The sequence below is a fragment of the Sciurus carolinensis genome, chromosome 11, assembly GCF_902686445.1.
Source record: "Sciurus carolinensis chromosome 11, mSciCar1.2, whole genome shotgun sequence".
Classification (NCBI taxonomy): Eukaryota; Metazoa; Chordata; class Mammalia; order Rodentia; family Sciuridae; genus Sciurus; species Sciurus carolinensis.
In genome coordinates, this window is record NC_062223.1 from 26,223,076 (window position 1) to 26,238,947 (window position 15,872).

General features: G+C 34.4%; 1 pseudogene; it reads left to right on the top strand.

The window, feature by feature from the left end:
• Positions 1-1,294: 1,294 nt before the first annotated feature.
• Positions 1,295-2,214, top strand: LOC124959291 (olfactory receptor 4A47-like; annotated as a pseudogene).
• Positions 2,215-15,872: the final 13,658 nt, after the last annotated feature.

A 15,872-nucleotide genomic window follows, 5' to 3' on the forward strand; every position in this document is an offset into this window, starting at 1 on the left:
GGTTTGTGGTAAGCTGAGACTGTGGTAACTGCTACTTTGTCAGGTTATCACATGAAACTATTATGGTTTGATTGTGTCCATCCCATATAATTTATATGTTGAGATCCTACCTGCAGTACTACAGGAAACATATTTATTTGGAAACAGGGATTTTGTGAAGGTCATTCAGGTATATATTGTATTAGGATGGGTCCCAATTCCTTATCACTTCTATTCTATTGGAATAGAAAATTTGAATGCAGGGATTTAAGGATACAAACTGGTCATCAGCAAGTCAAGAATGGAGCTACTTCTTCCCTCACCATTTTCTGAGGGATCCACCACCACCAAAACCTTCGTTTTGATTGTCTAGTAGAAAGGGCTCTGAGACAAAACATATGTGTCTAAAAGGAGAGTAGCTCTAGCAGACAAAGACAGCTTCTGGTTTCAGGAAGTGAGGGGATGTGCTGCAATAAATGTCTAATATATGAAGTCAACATTGTGATTGATTAATGGATACATGTTGGGAGAGTTTGGCAATCATGATAGAAAGAGCCCAGATGGCTTTGGAGAGATGGTGGGTAGAAACATGAACAATGAGAGGTGATACTGGTGCAAAGAAAGAGGTGAGCAGTGGAGATGGCCTCTGTCTTGGAGAATGGAGACCTCACTGTGAGCACAATGTTCCTGGAAACATGAATGCTAAGATGCTTGTAGGTGACATTTCCAGCAGATGTATGGGCCAAAGAAAGTGGAGGAAGGGCATCATTTTCTAAAGACTCAGCACGACTATTAATACAGTGACTTGTGGTCTCCAGCCTTCCATTAATAATTGATTGTATTCACTCTTCATATGAAAATTATCTTAAGTGAGTCTTCAGTTTTATTCTGTGTAACTTTATACATAGTACATCATTACAAGGATTCCCTTTCATCCTCTCTTGTTATTTCATATCTTTAAACTCATCTAAAGAGCAACCTTCTTTGAGAATCTTCCCAAATCTGAACAGGTTTAGAATGGATTTAGAATGCTGTGAATCGATAGCATGGCTTCAAGAAATATATTTATCAACACATCTCTCATGTTGGTCATTAAATTTTGAACTACATAGCTATATATCAAATCAGTTAGGCCAGGAAAACTTGTCTTATCTTACTTGGATCCATATATCTACTGAGGGCAATATGCCACCAGAAGATGCTTCAAACATATATGGCAGATGAATAAAAGTGGTTATAATGTTTCTAAGGATTTTTTCATTGTTTTACAGGTAAACTGCTTTACTTTCTGAAATTGACATCAATAAGTGAATAGATGGAACACAGGAACAATGAAACTTATTTTGTCCTCTTGGGCCTCACACAAAATCCAAAGGAGCAGAAAGTACTTTTTGTTATGTTCTTGTTCTTCTACATTTTGACCATGCTGGGAACCTGCTCATTGTCATAACTGTAACCTTCAGTAAGACCCTGGGCACTCCAATGTACTTCTTTCTTGCTAATTTATCATTTATAGACATTATTTATTCATCTGTCATTTCCCCCCATTTGATTTCAAACTTGTTTTTAGGAAAAGTTGTAATATCCTTCAAGTTTTGTATGTTTCAGCTCTTTGCAGAACACCTTTTAGGTGGGACAGAGGTCACTCTTCTGTTGGTAATGGCCTTTGACCGCTATGTGGCCATCTGTAAGCCCTTGCATTATTTGGTTATCATGAGGCCATGGGTCTGTGTTGTGCTGCTGGTAGTTTCCTGGACTGGAGGTTTAGTGCACTCTACATTTCAAATTGGCATTATTTATGGGCTCCCATTCTGTGGCCCCAATGTCATTGACCACTTTACTTGTGACATGTACCCCTTATTGCAACTTGTCTGTGGTGACACCTATGTCACTGGCCTCTTAGTTATTGCCAATGGAGGGCTTATGTGCTCTATTTTGTTTCTGCTCTTACTCATTTCTTATGTGGTCATCTTTCACTCTCTGAAGAACCTGAGTCAGGAAGGGAGGCGGAAAGCTCTCTCTACCTGTGGCTCCCACATCACTGTGGTTGTCTTCTTCTTTGTTCCCAGTATTTTCATATATGCAAGACCAGCTAAGACTTTCCCCATTGACAAGTCACTGAGTGTGTTTTATATGGTCATAACCCCCATGCTAAACCCCTTCATCTACACACTGAGAAACTCAGAGATGACAAATGCTATGAAGAAACTCTGGAAAATAAGCCACATCAGGTAGGAAATCATTGAGTCTCCCACTATGAAGAGAAACATTTCACTGTGACATTGTCTCCTTAGGACTATATTTTAGACTTAAAACTGATGCTAATTTGCTAAGGCATTTTTGTTAAGCATAATTAAAGAATAGATTATAGGTTTTGATATTAACATATTTCCTCAGTGTATTGCTCATTCTTCATTTTCTGGTTTATCAAGGGATGTAGGATGTTTTGGTACACATATGCTAGGAAGTCAATAAAAATATGCAATCTATTTATGAATAAAAAATTCATATTATTACAAGTTTGTGTATTTAAGTTTTTTACATTCATTTCTAGTAAATGTTGTCATTTCTCATTTTATATTTACCTTTTTGTTCATTGTTCTATATAGTAAAGTTCTATATATGTCTTTTTTATTTGATTTTACTAGCATTACATTTATAATTTTAGGAGGATAGTTTTATTTTTAAATTAAATTTGGAAAGCATAACAAGTATGCAAATTACAATGGAACCCTTGCAAATGGATAAATTTGAAAAAAGATATATGATGAGCCCCTCACCAGTATCTCCCAGTCCTGATACAGGTGTAGGCACTGTTTCCAAGGTTTTTCAAGTTAAGAAAGCTTATCATTTGTGTGACCTGTGTGGACTCAGAGGACATCATGCTAATTGATGTAAGCTGAACAGAGAAGACAAATAGTGCATGATGTGATTCATATGTGAACACTAAAGTCTTCACACTCACAGATGCAGAAAGAAGAATGATGTTTGTCATGGCTGGAGAGTGGGAAAACTGGAGATGTTGGTCCAGGAGTAACAAGTTTCATATAGAAGCTAACTAATTCTGGAGTCGGAAGCATGGTAGCTATTGTTACCTTTACTGTATTGTATACAGGACTCCTAATAAGAGGGTAGATGTGAAATGCCCCACCACAAAAAGATTAAAGAAAACTCTAATCATGTGACATGATGGATATGCTAATTGTAGCTGTCATTTCAAAATGTACATATATATCATAATATCACATTGTCCACCCAAAGCCTGTATAATTCTTATTTGTCAATCTGATATCAGTGAATTGAAAAATTAAAGAAACTCAAGATGATACTTCTATTATTACTAAAATATGATTGCTACTCTATGTGTTCTTCTAGTTTTTGCAGTTCTTTTTCCCTATGAGTTCTGTATTAGTAGAGATTCACAGTAGATTATTGTGTTTCAAATTTATTACATTTTTCATTTCTCTGTTTTTATGTCACCAAGTTTATGAAGATTATACTTATTTGGTGTATCCTTTCAAATTTAGGTGTTACTTCTTTATTCTTTCTTGGTTTTCCTGGTATATTCTCTGGTAGTTTTCATAGTCATAGGCATTTCTTTCTTTTCAAATTCTAACACTTCTAATGGATTTCTCTTGGTGAGCTGGATTGATGGCTACATCCAGGATCATGTGAAATAGTGGTGATGACAGCTGAGATATGTCACAATTTTATTGAAATAAAAAAATTAACATGCTATACTTTTCTAAATGTGTCATTTGCAGGTATTTAGGTGATTAAAAATTTTTACCCTTATACATGCTAAGGTGATTAATTACTTTATAGGATCGTATTGTATTAAACTATTTTGGCATTTGTGGACTAAACTTTGGTAGGGTTACATTATGTTTTTTCCTTAAATCAAAGGATTCTTATGGTTCTTTTTAGAGTTTTTTTGCATTGCTTTTTATAATATGGGTATATAGGTATTCATATACGCATCACTATTTTGAAATGTTACAGACAAACATTTGGATCACATTTCAAATATCCACCCAAATATTTCTCATCCCTGTCACCCTTAGTGTCACATTACAACATTTAAAGTTATCTCTTGACTCACTTCTTATTATATTTTTCTTAAAAATTTTTGCTATTTGTTTTTTCTAGACTATGAGCTACTGCTCAATTCTCAGCACCTGTAATAGTGATGGCCACAGTAAATCATTGTTGAATGAGTGCTTTATAGAAATATTTTCATCATTAAGAATAATTTATTTTCTGAAAACTGTTGAGTAGCACTGGGCTGATATTCTCTTTGAAGGTTTGTCAGTAACAGTCACACCCAGCATTTATAAAAAACTTGTCCTTTTCAGGACTTGTTCTATATGTGTTAAATGGTTTCCTTTTGTAACATTCCAATGATTAAGACCTCCAGGAACATCATGAGGTGGGCACTCTTACTGGAGCCCTTTTACAGTTGCACAAACAAAGGCTCATGGAAGTTGAAAACCTTGTGAAAGGTTATGACCTGGAGAGTGTCCAGATCCAATTCAAGAAGTCCTGCCTGTGCATAGGTATGGCAGGTTTGGTTACTTGGTTATGACCAGACCTTCCAACTTATTTGCATATAATGAGTAAGCCTCCATCGATTCTGTCATTTTTAGTGGTGCTTTAGTTCTATATTTATCATGTATAGTTGCTTGTTTAACAATATCTTGTGTTAAATATTTTCAAACTCATATATGTTGAAAGATATTCTGAAGACCCTTTTCCCAGAAACTTTCCATGTATTAAAATTATTCCACATTTGCTTGTTACTTTCTTGTCTCTTTTTTTGTATCGGTACATATGAATGTGTGTATATATATATGCCATTGTATGTGCACATGTCACTAAACACATGCCAATATCATTTTTTATTTTTCATTTCTCTCTTAGCCATTTATTTGTATAGATATATTGATAGCTTTTCTTAGAGACTGAGGAGTCAGTTGTAGACATGATGACCCTTTAGTCCTTAAACTCTAAGTCTTTCCAAAACTTGAGACATTTATTGAATAACAAGAGAATGCAAAAGCAAGGGGTTGATATTAAGACAATGTTATTATAAAATCCACTCAGCATATTGCCACTTCACAAACTGTCCCAATGATATCCTCTATGTGGCAAAAGAAAATAGAAGGTCACACATTACATTTCCCTGTCATGTGTAAAGCATGGATTTCTTTCATGTGAAACATTTCTGAGCCTTAAATTTTTCTGGATTCAAGTGTCCTTACATTGTTTTTCAGGAACTGTCTCCAGAATTTATTGAAGGTCATCTTGAAATCAGCATTTCAAGAATGTACTTAGGCAACAGAAGACCACATGTACATATTATAAACTTTTATTGGTTGTATGTGTGACAAGCTCATAATCCTCCACATGGATCATGATAAAAACCCCACCTTGAAAATATGCTACTTATGAAGAGGCTGGATAACCATCCAGGCCTGCATCCAGGCCAAAACTCCCTCCTCACTTGTCAGAGACTTGCAGAGTACATGACCCTTTTCTGGTGGAAAGTCCTGTGTGCTCCTGTGCAGGATTATGTGCTGTTTCTTTAGGTTGTGATTCAGATCATGACTTTGGCAGGATGTTTTGCATGTGACCCTGAATTCCTCTTAGATGTCATACCTATGGTCATAATCATTGTCTGAATGGTTATTTGCAATAGCACATTTCACAAGACTAGTGTATCTTCTTTTGTGCATGCCTATACTTGAAAAAACAATTTGAGCTAACTTTGAGTTGGCTCTGGAAGCACTTCCTTAAAACAACTTTTAGATAATTTGTTTCCCAGGAAATAGCCAGGCACAGTGGTGCACACCTGCAATCCCAACTGCTCCTGAGACTGAGACAGGGGGATTACAAGTTCAAAGTCAGTCTCAGCAACTAAGTGAGGTTGTATGCAACTTAGCTAGACTCGGTTTAATCCCTGGTTAAAAAAACAAAGTGGAATTTGCCCCAATATATTTTATCCCTGTCACAGATAAATTTCAATTATACACTTAGGGTTAGCACTGTTGATCAGTTCTCTATATATTTTACTTAAAATTTTTACTTATTATTTGTTTTTTTCTAGAATATAAACTGTTTCATCCTTAACCCTTATTATCCTGTTGGACACAGTAAACAATTGTTGAAAAATGAGTGCTTTATAGAAATAGTTTTACCTTTAAAAACAGTTTATTTTCTGACACAGTTTAAGAAGCACTTTCGTGATATTTTCTTGGGAAGATTTGTGAGTAACAATCACACTCAGAATTTATAATATTCTTATCCTTTTTAGGACTTGTTCTATGCATGCTATGTGGGATTCCATGTGTTTAATCAGAGTATTGATTCATCCAATAACATCATAAAGTAGGGACTCTTATTGGACCCATTTTACAGCAGTGCAAACAAGGGTTTATTGAGGTTGAAAACCCTATGCAATGACCTTGAGAGAACATCCAGATCAAATCCACGAAGTCATGCCTGTGCTCAGGTATGGTAGGATTTTTACCTAGGGATAATGACAAGGTCTTCAGGCCTGTTTGCATACACTGAGCAAAAAGTACCCATTGAGTCTATTTTTTCTTGCTTCGTTTACACTTCTATATTTTTCATGTGTAAGTTTTTGTTTAAAAATATTTTGATTGTGACAAATTTCAAACTGAGGTCAAAGTTGTAAGATATCCTGGAGAACCTTCCCCCAGGTTCCCCATGTATTCATATTTTTCTATGTTTGTTTTTTACTCTCTTTTCTCTCTTTTTTGTATGTGCGCACACACACACACACACACACACACACACACATATATATATATACACATCATTAAAGACATATGTCAATACCTTTATTTTTTATTCTGCAGTCCTCTGTCATTTTATGTATAGAATTAATAGTTTTTAACTTAAAGGCTTATGAGTAGATGGAGACATGGTGACTCTTTGGTGTTTAGACTTCTAGGCCTCTCTAAAACACAATAAACCCATTAAATAACCACAGCAGAGTGATGAAAATCGAGAGGTCGACATTGAGACAATATTATTACACCATCCACACAGCTTACTACCACTTCACCAACTGTCCCAATAATTCTCTTTAGACACACATTGGATTTTTCCCATCATATCTGAGGCATGGATTCGTGAACCCATTCCCGAGTCTTTCTATTTTTCTGGATCAAAATGACTTTAAGTTGTTTTTCAGGGAGTTCCTCCACAGCCTTCTCATGGTCACCTTGAAATCACCATTTCAAGAACTGACTTAGGCCACAGAAGACAGCTTGTCTCTATTATGAACATTTATTTTTGTGTGTGATAAGCTCAAAATCCCCCCCAGTTTATGATAAAACCCCTGCCTTGAAAAGGCGACAACCTATGAAGAGACAGGATGACCCTTTAGGCACGCACAAAAGAAACTAAAGACTAGTGGAGTACATGACTGTTATTTGGTGGAAAGTCCTGTGTGCTCCTGTTTAGGTTTGCATGCTGTTTTTTAGGTTGATGTTCATGTTATGCGATTAGCTGGATTTTTTGCATGTGATCCTGAATTTCTCTTATATACCACAACTGCTGTCATTAGTGTTGTCTGAACAGTGTTGGGGGACATTCCAGATTGAAATGATAGTAATATATACTTGCTAATTTGATCACAAATTAATAAAAATTAGAAATTGAATAAATCACTATCTATTCTAATCAAATTTATGTGTGATGTGAGAAAATGCATTCTACTCTCCTGTATAACTAAATAGAACAAATAAAAAAAAAAAGAAAAAGAAAGAAATCAATATCTTAAAAAAATTTCACATAAAGTAGAGGAATATTCTGTTTTAAAATGACTTGGGGAAAGAATCATTGTTTTTAGTGTTTTGCTATTAAGGATGGTGCTGACTTTGTGTTTAAGATTTATTCCTTTCCTTTATGTTAAAAAATAAATCATATATTTTCCTCACCTCTTTTTCAGAAATTGCTGTAGTATTCACTAATTATGTTTAAAAACTTATTAAAATGGATTTATGATTTTTCTTTTTGACCATATAAAATTTCCAATATTCAATATTACTGTTTCTTATAATGTTAATTTTGGAGATAATGGGGGAACAGAGAGATTTATGCTAATGTCTCTAACAAGCATATAAGCCAGTAACAAAGAACGGTTTTGAATGCATTTGACAATAGGAAACATTGATGGGAAACATTGAAAAGGGGAGAGAAACAAGTTGATCTGTAGAATAGTCCCTGCTTGTTTCATTGGGGAATCTTCCATGCTGTGCTCTCAGTAGAAGATCCTGGGATATGCCTTGATTTGAGGAGAGGAAAGAGTGAATTGAAGAGATCAAGGTCACTGAGATTGAAGGCTGAAGGGCAGAAGAAGGCAGAGGTGGAACCTGAAAGTAAATGTGTGTGTGTGTGAGAAAGAGAGGAAGCAAGAGCTGGAGCAAGATAAGGAGGGCCGTGGATAATTTCAGGGTTTCTCCTGAATTATTCAGCACAGCACATGCATTTGAGGAAACTACCTGCAGTAGCAAAAGACCTAGCCAGAGAGAAGAGTGCCTGGCACTTGCTGGGCTGAGAACAGTTTCGACTTTCACCAGCTTGACTGGAATCCTGACAGCACAGGGGCAGGTCTTGGGTTGAGTACTTAGATCTTTGTTCAGTAGTGGAATGTTAGTAGATTTACAGTGGACATTTCTCTAGCTTGGGAAAATATAATCAGAAAAATATTTCAAAAATGATAAAGAGAGAAACATACAAAAATCACAATATTTCTAAACAACTTAATTGTAATGCACAACAATTCTCAGGAGTATTTATAAATGTAATAATATCTGGTAAAACATGGTATAATATGGTAAAACAATAAATTCTGAGATCCAGTGCAAAAATGTAAGTCATGTAAAGAAGCACTAAATTGTGCCCAGTAGGAGAATAAATAAATAATGGAATGCTACTCAGAACTGACACATGTATTAGTGGGAGCATAAATGGTATTGAAAGAAATTATAATTATATTCTGTATGTTCAAGAATTGGACATATAAAAGATAAAAGATAATTGAACCTCAGTTTGCTAAAGAGGGAAAAGTTACAATATTTGCAGTAAAAAGAAAAGTAGGGTATGGGATTAATAGCACTTTAGACATTGAAACAAATTACAAAAGATACACTAAAACCAATCGAAATAAACTATATCAAAACACAAAATAGAAACTCTCAGCAGTGAGTTGCTCAATACTACAAGTGACTTAATAAATACAGTGTCAGAGGATAGAAAAATATTTAAAGAAATAATGCAAGAAATATTTTTAATTTGATAGACTTCATAAATACTGACACACGATGCTTCATGAAGGCAGGTATATTAAGCATAAAGAAAATTATACCAAAGCACATCCTAAACAAGTTACTCAGTCCATAACATAGAGAAAATCTTAAAAGTAGAGTAAGATAAATGTGCTATCAGTGGCTTTAATTCCAAGATGTTCAAGGAAGTCAGACTCATGAAAAGTGATCCTAGTTGAGAATATCAGTTTGTACTACCAGATGAAGATCACCAAAGCGGTAACTGCATGAGAAAATACTTAAGATTTTTCATATTACTTAAATTTCTTTAAAATATGCCTGATTAAGACCAAGGAATAACATCATGATTTGGGGTTTAAACACATATAGTTTGACAATAATGTCATAATGGCTCAAAAGAGAAACAATATGTTTACTATGTGAAGTTTTTATAAAATACATCAAGTTTTCAAATATCACCCGATGTTAGTCTGCACCAAGCTGAAATTGTAATTTATAAGCCCTCAATGTAAGAGTTATGTCAATAAGAGATAAAGAAGATTAAAAAATCCAAAATAAACCATCAAAAAGGAAAAGAAATATGAAACTTGTGTAGCACCTAGAAAAATAGCAAGATGGTATGTTTAAAATGAACTTTACCAACAATTATAAAATGTAAATGGTCTAAATACCATGATAAAATGCAAAGATTGAAGACCCCATAAGAATAAGAAGACTCATTTATACATTCATATTCTGCTTACAAGAAAAACATCTTTAATATAAAAAATGAATATATTTGAAATTTTTGTGGTTCATAATTTCCTGTGAAATCACTGATTTAATCTGGATTAAAATTCATTTTACATGATTCTGATTCAGTTATTTATTGTTTTATTACAAGTAATAAAATCTACTCACATTTTTGAAACTTTCTTTGGTCTCTTTGTATAAGTTCTAAATTGAGATTTGTTCTTCTTTCACTACTGAGATTAGAATAGAGAGTGATTTATTCAATTCTCATTTTCATTAATTTGTGATCAAATTACCAAGTATAAATTCATATCATTTGTATCTGGAATGTCCCCCAAGGGCCCAAAAAGTTGGTTCCATGGCTACTGAAAGGTGGCTAACATGTGTGGAGTTGAGGCCTAGTGGGAAGTTTTAGGTCTTTGAAGGGGATGGTGTTGAAAAGGATTGTGGGACTCTGATCCCTTTCTCCCTTTCATTTCATGTCCCATAAGTGTGGTGAACAATTTTTCAGCAACTTTCTCCCCAGCATGATGTGTTGCTTCACCAAAAACCCAAAGGAAAGAGGCCAAATTGTGACGGACCAAAACATCTGAAATGGTGAACCAAAATAAACCTATTGTGTTACTAAGTTGATTTAGCTCAGTTGTTTGTTCAGGAATGGGAAACAAACACACACAGATATGATAGCACTAAGGTTTTTCTAATGGAGGAAACCATTTTTATCTTCATTTTGTTTTCCTACCTATTTTAGTTTGGACCAATTATATGCTTTTTTTCCTAACATTTTTGGTTTAAAAATTTCTTGATCTCTTCCTTACTTTTTATGTAATGCAAACACTTAAGACTCAATTTTCCTCTGAGTATTGGTAATAGTATCCCTTTATTTCAGAAAGTGTTTCCTTTAAAGAATTTTCTGCATTCTAGAATTTCGATTTCAATTTCCTCTTTCATAAAAGAGACTCTAAAGATAGGATTTTTGGTTCTAACAACTGAAACATAACAGTTGGCTTCTATTCAATTTCTCCTTAATATCTAGATTTATTTTAAATGGAGAAGTCAGGCATGTTTAATATTCTCATTTAAGAAAAGAAATCTGTATTATTACATACTTCTGTGTATTAGACACTGTATGAACAGTCTACACATATTTTTCTGTATTAGCAAAACTTTAAATGTAATAATTCCTTTCTTTTCACAAAAAATGATGCTTTCATGTTGAAAATAAGTTTCTCAAAGTTATAAAATCATAGGAAAGATAGTTAACCATAGTCAATTCTCTCAACCTCTTTGCAGTCCTGTTTAAAATCCATAATAGTCTATGTTCAAAATGTTACTATTATTCCATCTTATTTCATATGTTGTTCTGACTGAACTCCAAGTCCAAATATAGGTCCCTTGGTCAGCTAGTTCATCTTCTGGTGTTGGGTGCTTCCTGAACCTGATTCATTCTCAGGAATTTTATGTTTAAACATAATGAACTCTACTTTTAAAGCCATTTCAAAGCCAAAGAAATTTGAGCACAAAGTCCCTAGACCTCCTATGTAACCTCTTCCCCAGTAACTCAACCTACCCCACTGCCTTAGTCCATTTTCTGCTGCTGTAACAGAATAACTGAGGCTGATCAATTCATAAAGAACAGAGATTAATTTGTCCATAGTCCTCAGAATGTGAAGTCCAAGAGCACCGACCCCAGCATCTGGAGATGGTCCAAATCATCCCATGGTGAAGCTGGAAGGACAGGAGAGGGCAAGAATGAGACAGCAAGGGAGGGTCAAGCTCACCTTTATCAGGACCCCACTCCTGTGATAACCAACCCACTCCTCTGATAACAACATCAATCCAGTGGACTAATCTCCTCTTGAGGGTCCCACCTCTTAACATTGTTGCATGGTTTCTAGCTCATGAAATTTTGGGAATTACTGAAGCCATAGAGACACTATTAACTTCCTACACCATGGTGGTACATTTTACAATTGCTTAATGCATAATGACACAATGGTATCATTCAAAGTTCCTTTTTTACATCAGGATGCACTCATGACTCTTGGTGTGGTCCTTTCTATGGACTTGGAAAAATGTACAAGACATGAATCTCTAGTATGTTATCACAGAAGAGTTTCACTAAAGAAAATATCCTCCATGTTCCACCCACTCATGTCCCTCCCTCTAATCCCTGAGAACTAGTGATATTTTTACTTTCCCCATGTTTTTGCACACTCTGGAATGTCACATGATTGGGGTCATACAACATGTAACCTTTTCAGACTGGCTCTTTCACCAGGTTATATACCGTGAAGTTTCCTCTACGTCTTTTTGTTGCTCAGTAGCTCATTTCTTTTTAAGAAATGAATTATATTTTATTTTGTGGATGGACCATGCTGTGTTTATACATTCATGTGCTGAAATGCATCTTGGTTGATTCTTTGGTTTGGCAGTTATGAACAAAGATCGTAGAAACATTTGAATTCCTCTTTTTGTAAGGGCTACACTTTTGACTCATTTGTATAAACTCCAAGGTGCCCCCTTCCTTGATTGTGTGGTGAGTTTGCTTAGATTCAAAAGGAACTGCCAGTTTTCCAAAGTGACTGACATCTCTGTCTATCCTTTGATCTATTTGTTCACTCTTTTAATCAATTCTATAGTGTCTTAATTTCATAGCTTATACTGTCTTGAAGTTAGGCATTGTTTATTGTCCATTTTTATTCTTCCCCTCAGTATTGGTTGAGTGTCAAATTTTTTAAAGGGTTTAATTGCAACTGTTGATATAACCATGTGATTTTTCATCTTGATCCTTTGGCTTAATTCATTGCAGTAATTGATATTTGAATTCTACATCAGCCTTATGTATCTAGGATATATCTCAGTTGGTCATGGTACATGATTGTTTTTATACATTGTCAGATTGAATTTGCTAAAAGATTGTTGAGAATTTTCATTGACCCAGAATTTGGAAGTCCTCTTTACTCTCATTGGAAAAGATCCTTAATAATTTCAAATCCCTGAAATCTGTAATGGCCCGAGGGGTTGCTCTCATCTTGTGCTAGATATCAGTTTGTTCTATCTACTGTGTTTAGTTATTCCCATTATTATGTTGTAACTGTGTTACAAGACATATATCAGATGAAATCTATTTATGATCATATTTTCTGATTCAATACCTCTTATATCTCCATTTACTAGCATGAATATGAAGTAAAAAGATGTTCTAATATTGTTTAAAATATAATGAATAAATACATAGACATCAAGTTATTATAACTGTATAAATCCTTTAAAAATATTTTCAGTTCCATACAAATAGTGAGAGAAAATTGATTCTTAGATAAATGAAAAAAAATTGATCTGGCAGTGTGGAAATAAGTGATAAATTCATCTTCAGTGGAAAAAATTAAATGAACTGTTACATAATTTTTGTCAATTATCATTTTGTCTATTTTCCTATGTTTCTGAAATTTTTTTGTTATATTTTCTTGACCATAATAATGTGATCAAGCTATTGGCATATTTAGAGGTATAAATATGTGGGAATTCCCATTGAAAGTGATTACAAAAGAATCAGTCTTGGATACATTTCAGTTGTAGAACTCCTCTGTTAATGTGGTTTCTTGGTATAAAGCCTACTATAATCTACAACTTTGTTAGGGAATGCTGTCCTTAAGGGCTTGATATAATTGTTTGAACAGAAGTTTCTGCAGGTTTAAAGCATTGTGTACATGAAGAAGGATAATGCTATCTCCTGATATCTCCCACAAGTATTAGACTATACCAATAGCAGCAGAGACTCTGTACAGAGATGAATGGTAGTAATTAATAAAGTTACTGGAAGAGAACTTACAGAGAAAACATTACTTGTTAAAAAGTTAGGTGCTATCTTCCTACATGAACATGTGATTTGTTTGCCTTTTTGAGAAATTATTCTATTATGGAAATTTTTCATCTTTCTATTTTCGACATGGAATTAATTTGAAATTCATCTACAATGCGGATAATGATTTTCTGCAAATGTGAGAATACTGGAGGCAATAGACAGACATAGATGTATTGTTATAAATATATTCACAGGAAAAATACTGATTTATTTCTTCTGCATGTATCCTGGGTTGAAAAGGGATTTTCTGCTCTTTACTAGTGAAGTAAAATGTTCTCATTCAAACTGTAGACAAGATTCCCAAAGTAAGACATTAACAATTGAATAAATTGTTCAATTTATTCAATTTTCAATTATGTGAATTTTCAATTATGTGAATTTTTCATTGCATATGAAATTATATCCATTGAATTTGCAATAATTCAAATGTTGGGCAAAACTTCTGTGTGAAGATAATGGCTGGTCTGTTTATATATGAGAGTTATCATGAATACATTTAAAATTAAAAGAAGAAATTCTGCAACCATTTTCTATCCCCAAGATTTGTGCTTCATTGGTAACAGTAGAGGTGACAAGGTGTGTGCTCAGTCACTAGATACATAATCTTGGTGCATACTGAACTTTAATAAGTTTGTGGACACTCTGTGATGCCTGAAAATTTTCCTTATTAGGTTGATGTGATAGAAGGTAGGTGCTATGTACACACTAGTTGGTTGAATCAATAAATAAAAGGTTGAATGTAGAACAGAACTTCTACAATATTCATCTTTAGAGGTTGTCATCCTCATTTCTGGTCTTGGAAGTTAGTGTCTATGAAAGAACAGATGGAAATAGAGTGATGCAAAATCAGTATGGATGTTTGAGCATTAGGGAAAAATTTGAGAGGATGATCATGGAGAATTCCAAAAGATGATTTGAGACAGTTAGCAAGAAAGTCTGGGAGTCCATGAATACATATTGAGCATGTGATAAAAATCTCCTGTAGGATTTTAATTAAGGAAATGATATGATCTGAATAAGATTAAAAAGATAATTTGTATTGCTTCAGGAAATAGGCCTGTTGGAATCTAAGAGGAATGTAGGTAGATGTGGCAAGAGGCTCATGCAGGATATCAGGGATGTAGAGGGTTGCAGTGAGAAATTTGCAATATATGACAAAGAGGGTATCCCAGTATAGGTCAACAAAATCTTTTAAGTGTATGAATAAGTAACATGAAAGGAATAATGAATGGATGTCCATTATGTGTCAAAATATCAGATCTGGGACTAAAAAGTTGTGCTAAGGAAATTCAATTTTATTAGATAATGACAACCTGAGAAGGAACAGATTTATCATGAAAAATTAAAACTTCACTTTTGTAATACATATGGATATCTAGTTTGTGTTGCAAATTAAATAGTTGCAGTTATCCATTTAAATTCGGAGAGAGGCAGTGGTGAAGACAGACAATTTTATTGTTCTTTGAGCATTTGCAGGTTAGAAAAAGGAGGAGCATGCATGTAAAGACCCCAAAAGAAGGGTTCAGCAATGTGGGATGGTATTTGAAAGTGTGATAGCTATTGGTCATACATTGAATCACATGAAACAACTTCTGTTTTATTTTGTTCTTTTTCTCCCACATATTCCTCAAATTTATGTTGAGTTTCAAATCTCCACTACCACATAATGTGAATTTTTTGTATGTAGGGTCTTTGCAGAAGTCAACAAATTAAAACAGTTTCATTAGATTGGTCCTTGTTCCAATAAGACTGATGTCCTGTTCGAGGGGAGATTTGGATGTAGGGAGAGTGACAGGTGACACAAAACAGGTATATGTAAGCCAAGGAGAAAGGCCTGAGATTCTGCTTTTCCTCAAAGTCTTCTGAAGAAATCAATACAGCACAGATGGTGATTCTGAATCTCTAGCGTACCAAACTATCAAACAAAGGATTTCTGTTCTTAAAGAGTTTGGAATACTTTGTTACAGCAGCTGTCA